The sequence below is a fragment of the Osmerus eperlanus genome, chromosome 6 (genome assembly GCF_963692335.1).
Source record: "Osmerus eperlanus chromosome 6, fOsmEpe2.1, whole genome shotgun sequence".
Taxonomy (NCBI): Eukaryota; Metazoa; Chordata; class Actinopteri; order Osmeriformes; family Osmeridae; genus Osmerus; species Osmerus eperlanus.
In genome coordinates this window covers 9,086,051-9,094,902 of record NC_085023.1, presented here as the reverse complement: position 1 = coordinate 9,094,902, position 8,852 = coordinate 9,086,051, and the positions used below count along the sequence as shown (strand labels likewise).

The 8,852-nt window shown below is 42.9% G+C and overlaps 1 long non-coding RNA gene across 1 annotated transcript; it reads right to left on the bottom strand.

The window, feature by feature from the left end:
- Window positions 1–7,564: 7,564 nt before the first annotated feature.
- Window positions 7,565–8,141, bottom strand: LOC134022848 (uncharacterized). The gene is made up of 3 exons (XR_009930694.1): window positions 7,960–8,141; window positions 7,754–7,804; window positions 7,565–7,627 (listed from the first exon to the last, which is right to left on the bottom strand). It is a non-coding gene; the product is annotated as an uncharacterized LOC134022848 (long non-coding RNA).
- Between the last annotated feature and the right edge of the window lie 711 nt (window positions 8,142–8,852).

Below are 8,852 nucleotides of genomic sequence, written 5' to 3'. Positions count from 1 at the left end.
GTACATGCACGCCTCGCGTACAACTTTGGGGTTGCCGACGGGCGCTAGAGGAATGCGTCTCTAGAGACAGCTGTAACTCTGCCCTGTATGGATGAGAGGTTACCGGATCACAATCATGGTAGAATGTCTCCGTAGATCTTGGCTCGGCACTGGTGATCCGCAGACGTGCTCTGACTCGGTAGCAATCGATCAGAATCCAGCGTCCGAGTCAAGATATCTGCGGAGACACCCTGGACACCGGCCAGGGAACAGCAGGTGCTCTGCTGACACTAGTCATTCTCACTAGATAAACATATCTTCGTGTTCCAGCGTACGTGCTGCCTTTGTGTACATCCTGATGGGTTCGCCGACGGGCTCAAAGAGGGGCAGCTCTCTAGAGGTAGCTATCTGCCCGATGTCGGATGAGAAGGGTAACGGGGAGATGGTCGGTGTATTTGGCTTGTCGTAGGTTCACCTTCCGTCCAGCACCGGGTCTGGACGGGATGTGCGCGTGGGACAGCTCGGTAAACCGCACATCAGATGGTATGTAACACGACGGATATGCACACATAGTCTTAGTCATCGCTAATGCTAGCATGACCCCCGCATCCAGAAAACGCTTGTTTTCGCCACTATACGTACGTAGTGGGATGTCAGGGGGTCCTCCTGCGGCTCAGGAGCAGCGGCGCTCCGCTCTACACATAGTCTGCATGGCGGAGTGGTGGCGTGTGTTTGGGGGATTATATCTCTATTGCTCCCTGCCTCATATGTCAAGTATGGATGTGTTGCATCGAGGAGGCAGGGAGCGCTTCCCTTAGATCATCCACTCCGCCAAAGTTAAATCTACATGTCCATGTCATGTAACAATAAATGCTCAAATCTAATACGTGATTGTCTTAACTGAACTATTTTTATGTTGAGGCGGCGGGGGTGTTGTCGGCAGCTGCTGAATGTAACTAATAAAGTAACTTGTAATCTAACTTAGTTACTTTTAAAATCAAGTAACTTGTAAAGTAACTAAGTTACTTTTAAAATCAAGTAACTGTAACGTAACTAAGTTACTTTTTCAAAGTAACTGTGGCAACACTGACTATGACTAATTAAGAAAGAATAACCAATTAATTACTAATCACAAAAGTAACATGTCTAAAAAGTGAACAATTGCGCTTTTTTTACTCTTAACATGGTCATAACATTTCTGAAGCTTGTGCCTCAAATGGGTTCTTTGTGAAAACCAGTTTCTGAATATTATATCCCCCCACATAGGCATAATTCAATATGACATTTGAGATTTCTACAGTGAAAAACAAAACTTGGAGATATTGCCGGACAACAACAATTTATTGTTCTTTATTAACAACATAAATGTTAAGGTTAAAACTGCAGACTCCTCATTTACGTTAGCTGTTCTGCTCACATCAATGTTAATGTTAGTTTGAAGCTCATGATTCGTACCCGATGTTTCTGGTTGGACTTGGACCTCTGTTGACGTGTCTGGTTCTGGCAAACGCGTTCTTTTAGTACCTTTCTGAAGCCAAGCTAACATAACGACAAACACACTCCGAAACTCAATACACTTTTTTAGTTTCTAGGTTTTCAGCAGTGAAAAATATGTTACGCACTTACACAGGCATCAGACAGATTTTTCGAACTTGCGTGGAGAAGCAAACTTCTGATAGAGTGGGCCGACTGCTTGCCTTTACGTGATTTGTCAAGATCTGAGGTAAGTCACATAGTGCTAGTGCCCTCTGGGTAGTGTAGTTTATGTAACGTTAGGGTCATTACCAATCTCTCTGACACTGACGCTTTTTCTGTCAGTGGTAGACTACTTCTCGCTACATGCGAGAAGTAGCGGTACGCAAGAAAAACAGCAGGTACGCTTAAGAGTAAAATGTGCCTGTACTGCGTACCGGTGAGTACGCCCACTTCGAGCACTGATCATACTGTATGCCGGCCAAACCCTCCATCTCCCACAATCTCTCAATCACCCTGGGATCGGCGACGGTGACCCCTTCATCCTCTACCAGGAACTTCGGGATGACGAGCTCTCCCTCACAGCCCACATTGCTGCGGTCTCCCGGTCGTGTAGATTCACCCTCTACAACATCCGGAAGATCAGGAGATACCTGTCTGAGCATTCCACCCAGCTGCTAGTCCAAGCACTTGTCCTCTCAAAGTTGGACTTCTGCAACTTGCTGCTCGCCCGTCTCCCAGCATGCGCAATCCGCCCTCTCCAGAAGATTCAGAACACGGCAGCCCGCCTGGTCTTCAATCTACCCAGATGCTCCCATGTTACCCCACTCCTCATCTCCCTCCACTGGCTTCCCATCACGGCCTGTATCAGATACAAGACTCTGGTACTGACCTTCCGAGCGGTGAACGGGACTTCACCCGACTACATCAAGTCTCTCCTTCAGCCTTACACCCCCACCCGCCACCTACGGTCTTCTTCTGACAACCGTCTGGTGGTCCCACCGCTCGAGCGCCCGGTCCCAACACAAGCTCTTCTCCTGTCTGGCCCCCCAATGGTGGAATCAACTCCCCACCTCCATCAGGGACACTGACTGTCTCCCCACCTTCAGGAAAAGGCTCAAGATGCACTTGTTCCGGGAGTACAACGGCACTTAGGAATGATTGGCTGGAGCTGATGTTAGTTTCCTCCAGGATCACAATGTCTCTTATTGAGAGACTTGTTGCTTTTGTTGGTTTGTTGTAACTGTCTTAAAATTATTGTACTCGCCGTGAAATATATTATTGTTGCTTGCTTTTTTCCTTTTTTTTCTTGCACTTTTGAGGTTCTTGCGGTTTAATTGTAACTTGTCTAACTACATGCTCTTATTGTTCTTCCCTTTGGGACTTATTTGGTTTTCACAATGTATGCTTCATGTTTGGCTACCCGCAATGTTTGGGGCTATCTCGTAGTTATGATCAGTGGCTTATGCACTTTTGTAAAACTCTCTCTTGGAAGTCGCTTTGGATAAAAGCATCTGCTAAATGCATACATTTAATGTAAATGTATGATTATGCGGGCAATATCGATGTGACTGCTACATCTTTCTGCAGCTCCGAAAATATCCAATCCCAAATGGTCAGTGTACTTGGCGGCCAACGGATTTTCGTTTTGAAATGAGAAAACCAAAATGGTGCATGAGTACAAAGGTATAAGGAAAACATGACATGGATTTCAGGACAAATAGGTTTCATTAATGTATTCATAGATGCCACCTACGTCACTTTCAAATAGAACGCCGCCATATTGACGACCGATCTCGCCCAGTATGGCCGCCCACACTGCCCATTTGAATGAGAGAGAAAGACAGAGATAGAACATTTCGGTTTTAGGCTCTGATCCTTATTTGTTACCCCCAGTTTTTCTTTTGTCCCTTATTATCTGCCCAGGCTTGCCCCAATTGGCTTTCCATGACAGAGCTATAAACATTTATCGTGTGCATAAGCCCTCCCCATACAGTGGGGATAGCTTGAAGGGTTTCAGGAGTACCGATGCTCATCAATATGCTGTGGCTGAATGACGTGAAAATGCGGCACCTGGCCACCAAGGACTTATATTTAATCATGGGAAATTTAAGTATTATTTCAAAAAATCAAATGTATGATTTTGGTGGTAGTTTACTCTGACTAGCTAAGTGGCTAACAGCTAGCTAGCACTCATCTTAGTGCCACTTAGCTCACGGCAAGCTGTCATTGATCTGGACAATGTTCTTTAATGTCAGATGCAGGGCTTGACATTAACTTTTTGAGACACTTAAGTTCCATGCACAAAAGTCACTTGTCCGAGACCTTTAAATTGCCTGACCTAGTGAAACGGGCAAAACTAGCCTGGCTAACGGAGGTTGCTTTCTCAGGCAAATGATGAATGAAACAGTCTAGGTTAAAGAAATCCAAGATTCTGGCTATCTTCGGCAGGCTTGTATCTACAAAAAGCAGTCCTCCCTGACGTTTTTAGTGTAGAATGGAGTGAAATACAACATTGTGAACACTGCCAGTGAGTGCCCGAATCTGACTCTGAAGCTAACGTCAAAACAGTGTAACGGGGGACCAAGACATGGCTGCCGCCTACTATGCGAGCGACGCATTCTCACTCAAATTTCAAGACTTTCGGGACCCAAATCAAAATTCTGATGCGACAGATCAACGGGGAATTGCATTATCTCTTAAAGGCTGTCCTCCTCGACCTTTTTGGTGCAGAATTCACCGAGATGAAATTATCAACTTGACTGAAACACAGAGGAAAAAAGCTAGCAACTTTAAAATCGGTTAAATAGACGTAATGAGTGGCACTGCACATAACGTTAAGTAACATCGCATATTATTATGTTTGAGGATTAACTTGTCCAGTGGGGCAAGTACATTTCTCTTCCACTTGCCCTACAAAAAAATCCACTTCTCCCAGGCAAGCGGATGAGATGTGTCGAGCCCTGAGATGTGTTTATACTCATTGGAAGAACATGAATGGAAGGGAAACGAGGCCTACAGAAGGTTTACAGAAGATCCAACTATTATTATGATATCCATTATAACAATAGTAGGATAATTAGTGTTTTGATATAGAATGAAATACCAGTCCGGGGTTCCTCTTTCGGCTGTTGTTGCAGCCAACTGCACGACATATTGCAGGCATGACTGAGACCGAGTCGGTCGATAAGATGGCGGCGCAAAGCTACAGTGAAGTCATGTGAATCAAATGAATACTGTAACGGTGTGTTCACACTGCAAAAAAAATTTACGCTCTGCACCGCTTGCCTTCCCACAGTACACCACGCTCGGGGGCGTGTTAGAAAAGTTAATACAGAGTTGTAGTTCTCTAAGGTCACTGTTGTAGTCATGACCAAGTGTGCAGACTTGGGTTCATGTACTCACAATATCGTTCAAAATACCGCTTTTACACAACATTTGTGTAAAAATACAGAATTTTTACTAGTGCAAGATTACAGTAGAATACATGTTACGCCACCGGTCACTCAACCAGTCGTTTGTAGGCTGGGCTAGCAAGCTAGCAGTGGCACAGAACAGTCACGTAATGTGACCAGACTGAATTTAAGTATAAAAACACACTAGGGACACTGACAACGTCGGCAACCTGCACCATGCATTATTAGTTTAATGTAATCTTTAAATTCAGGCTTGTCACATTACGTAACTTTGTTCTGAACAGAACCGGGTGTGCAGACACATAGGATAAGTTTCTCCTCCATCTTGAAATTGTAAAACCTAGAAATGTTTACCATGACCAACAGTTGCTACGTTACAAGAAACAAGAAACCAATCCGATTGGCCAACGCTAGCGTTTTCACGCTCCTCATTTACATAAGGTTGAGAAAATCCAAGGCTGTGTCTACTACCGAGCACTTGTGCACTTCGAGCACTGACTTTCAGTGCTTAGGGCGCTTACACTGACAGAACCAGCAGAATTCAGGGCACTGAAAGTACCCGGATGGCGCACTGCAAACGGTCAAAAAATGCAGTGTACAACGATGGACACTACTCGTCCTAAACGGGTGCCATCTTGGCTACGTAGCGGAAGAGGAGGAGCCCTTTCGGCAGCTTTTCATTTCATTTCTAAAATAATGGCGGACGAAATGACTCGCGAGCAGATTTGAGTCTGTCACTTCCGCCTTACATTGGCGGGTGCCGCGAGCAGATTTGCGTCCGTCACTTATGCCGAGTGGTTAACGTAAGTGTTCCATTTGAGACACCACTAATCAGCGACGGAGTGCACTACAGATGTAAGTGCACTGTATTGCAGTGCACTGTATTGCAGTGTACATCTTTAAGTTTTGCCCTGCGCCGGCTGCTCCGCTGCAGTGTGAACGCACCGTAAGGCAAGTCAATGGATTTGGGGTCCGTGTACTTTGCGGCCAAAGGATTTTCGTTTCGAAAGGAGAAAACCAAAATCGTGAAACGAGTCGTTTCCGACTAACCATTTAGAAATAGGAGGAAAAAAAAACGGAAAACTACCCATTTTCAGTTTTTTGTTTAGATAATAGAAAACGAAAAAACGACCCGTTATCTGATTTTCTTTGATGTGATCATACATGGAAATCGGGAATGAAAATAGTGTGTGGAAATGTTCTTTCTCAATTGTGCATTTATTTTTTGGTTGTGATTTTTTGTGTTTGGCGCCCTCTGCTGGCATCAAAAAGTTATTGCGATTGTGTTCGTGCCATTCATTCCGTGTACTTGGTAGGGGCGGCGGGCGGGGTAGGGCAGTGCAGAGCCATAGAAAAAGAGAGTTGCGACACGCTTTGATCTCGCCGACACGTGATCACGTGGTTCAAGTAGCTCGCTGTAGTTCCAATAAAAACACTGCTGTCAACCTGTTTGAATGGTTTTCAATGAAGCTGGCCAACGGAAGTCGCTTTCTCAGGCAAATGACAAATGAAACAGGTTCGGTTAAGGAAACACAACATTCTGGCTATCTTCAGCAGACTCGTATCTACAAAAGGCAGTCCTCCCTGACGTTTTTGGTGTAGAATGGAGTGAAATACAACATTGTGAACACTCACTGCCAGTGAAACACAGGAAAAAAGCTAGAGATTTTTTGTCACGTGGTTCCGGTAGCTCACTGTAGTAAAAAAAAACCCCCACCACTGTCAACCTGTTTGAATGGTTTTCAGCAGCAGCACCATCTCGATTTACGGACCTTTTCGGTATATTAACACATAATGTCAATTGGTTACTGGTGTGTTGTATCATGTATGTCTGATACTTTATTAACATTTATGTATGACATTAACTTATACATAACGCAATATTCTGAAGCAGAGCTAGAAATGGCTATGCTAGCTACCGATACTGTACCATACTGTACATACCAAACAGTAGCCTAACGAGGACTATATTGTTCCACTTAACATTTAACCTTCGACTGTTGAAGTAAATGGGACTTTTTAAACTTTTTTTATTCATCAGCCCACTTACAATTTACCACATTAACAACACTTATATTTGTAGTACTTGATGCAAGTTAAATCTAACCATTATCACCAGCAACTGCTCAATTTAAGACAAGAAAGGAGTTTGGTAAATAGAACAGAATATACAAGGAAACCAACTGCATTCAATAAAACATTTTATTGTACAATATGTCCAGTGTTCTTCCACTCTTTTTGTTTGCAGTGATCCGGTGATTGCTAGATGCAAACTAGCCATGTTATCTTGTTGAGCTAGCTATGAGTGGACCTATGAGTGCAATCGAAATTCGAATTAATTCTACAATTAGAAATTCTAGTGAAATTCACCTAGTCGTTATCTAAGGCCAAATGTTAGCCAAATACTGGATATTTACGATCCATAAATATTTACATTTATTTACAAGAGTTTGCATGATTGGCATACACTGTGGTTCTTCTAGATTAGCTGTAACATTGATGTACATAAAAAATGTTACCTTGAATAATCTTTGCCCAAGATGGTACAGCTGAATGGGGTATACAAAGCATTAGTATGACAACATTTGTTGTTTTGACAAATATGTTTCCCCCACGATCAGAACAACTTAGGTATGCCTTACAATGAGTTGGCAATGGTTTGAGTATTTTTTTGAGTGTCTTATATTTGCACTTGCCTGGCTGCCAGCAGTTTTCCTGGGCCCCCAATGTGTTCTCCTCCACCAGTCCAGAGTTGACACCTAGGGGTATGGCATTTGGTGATGCAAAAGTTTTAAGTCATGCTTTTGCTTCAAAACATAGCCTTTAGGGTTGCCATGGCTCATACAATTATTGTAACTGTTATAAACGGTCATTCATCACTTTACCATCATTTCCCAGGGACACAGTGCTAGGCCGTGTGACGGTGGTAGGATAATCTGTACAGAAATGAAAGTGGAATATAGTTTATGTACATAGTATTAGCATATTGATATTGATATTAAAACGAATAAACTTAATCCAAAAACAGATGTCATGTACAACTTGGAAGAATTAGTGACATGATACTCTTATAGATTTAAAGTATACCTACCCCATTTTCTTTACAGGTCCAGCATTGGGCTACAATCCCAACCAGTCCTTCTCCACGACATTATACATCCTGTTATCAAGAGAAGAGATAAGTCAAGCGCTTTTACAGTAAATGGTTATTGCATCGGTGTAAACAGTATTCCTCAAAAAATGTGACATACTCATTTCATGAAGAATGGCCGTGAAAACCTTTTTCTCCAATGGGAATTCTAATTGCACCTCTGTGCTAGCTATAATACTGAGGAGTAATATAGATAGCAAAGCATTTCGTAACTTACTCAATTAATTTAAGGTGAGACGGCTCAAACATGTAAGGTCCTTACTAAGGAGCGACAACGCTGTTTTTTATAACGCCATATTGCTGTGCATGCCACGACCGACTGTGATCAAAACGTGATCAGCCACGCGCTAGCTCCACAGTCTTTGAAAATTCAGGGCTAAATAAACTATTTTGGAACAAGGTTTTCTAACAGTTCTGAACGTTTATTTTCACTGATTCTTTTGTGGGTGATTTGTGAGACGCTAAACTTTGATATCATATATGCATTTTCACTATTTCAACATAACTTTCTGGAGGATTTAACCTATTAGCCTACATCTAGCTAGCGAAATCCTAACGTAAACTACGTGAATCTGACAGCAGATAAACAGGCTAAATAGCCTACATTTCAAACCTAGACGTAATAGCATGCCCCATTCAATTTCTGCAAATACATTTATATATTTAAAACTATTTCTGTAAAGAAACTCACCTTTGAAGTAGCTAATTTCCAGGTAAAATCCAATGCGTGAAAGACGGTGGAACCCCTGCAAAATCTCTTCTGAAACCCCAGTTTCAGCTATGCGTTGAAATGGGCATGCGCAAAGTTGTTGCTGAGGGGCAGGTTTGCTAAG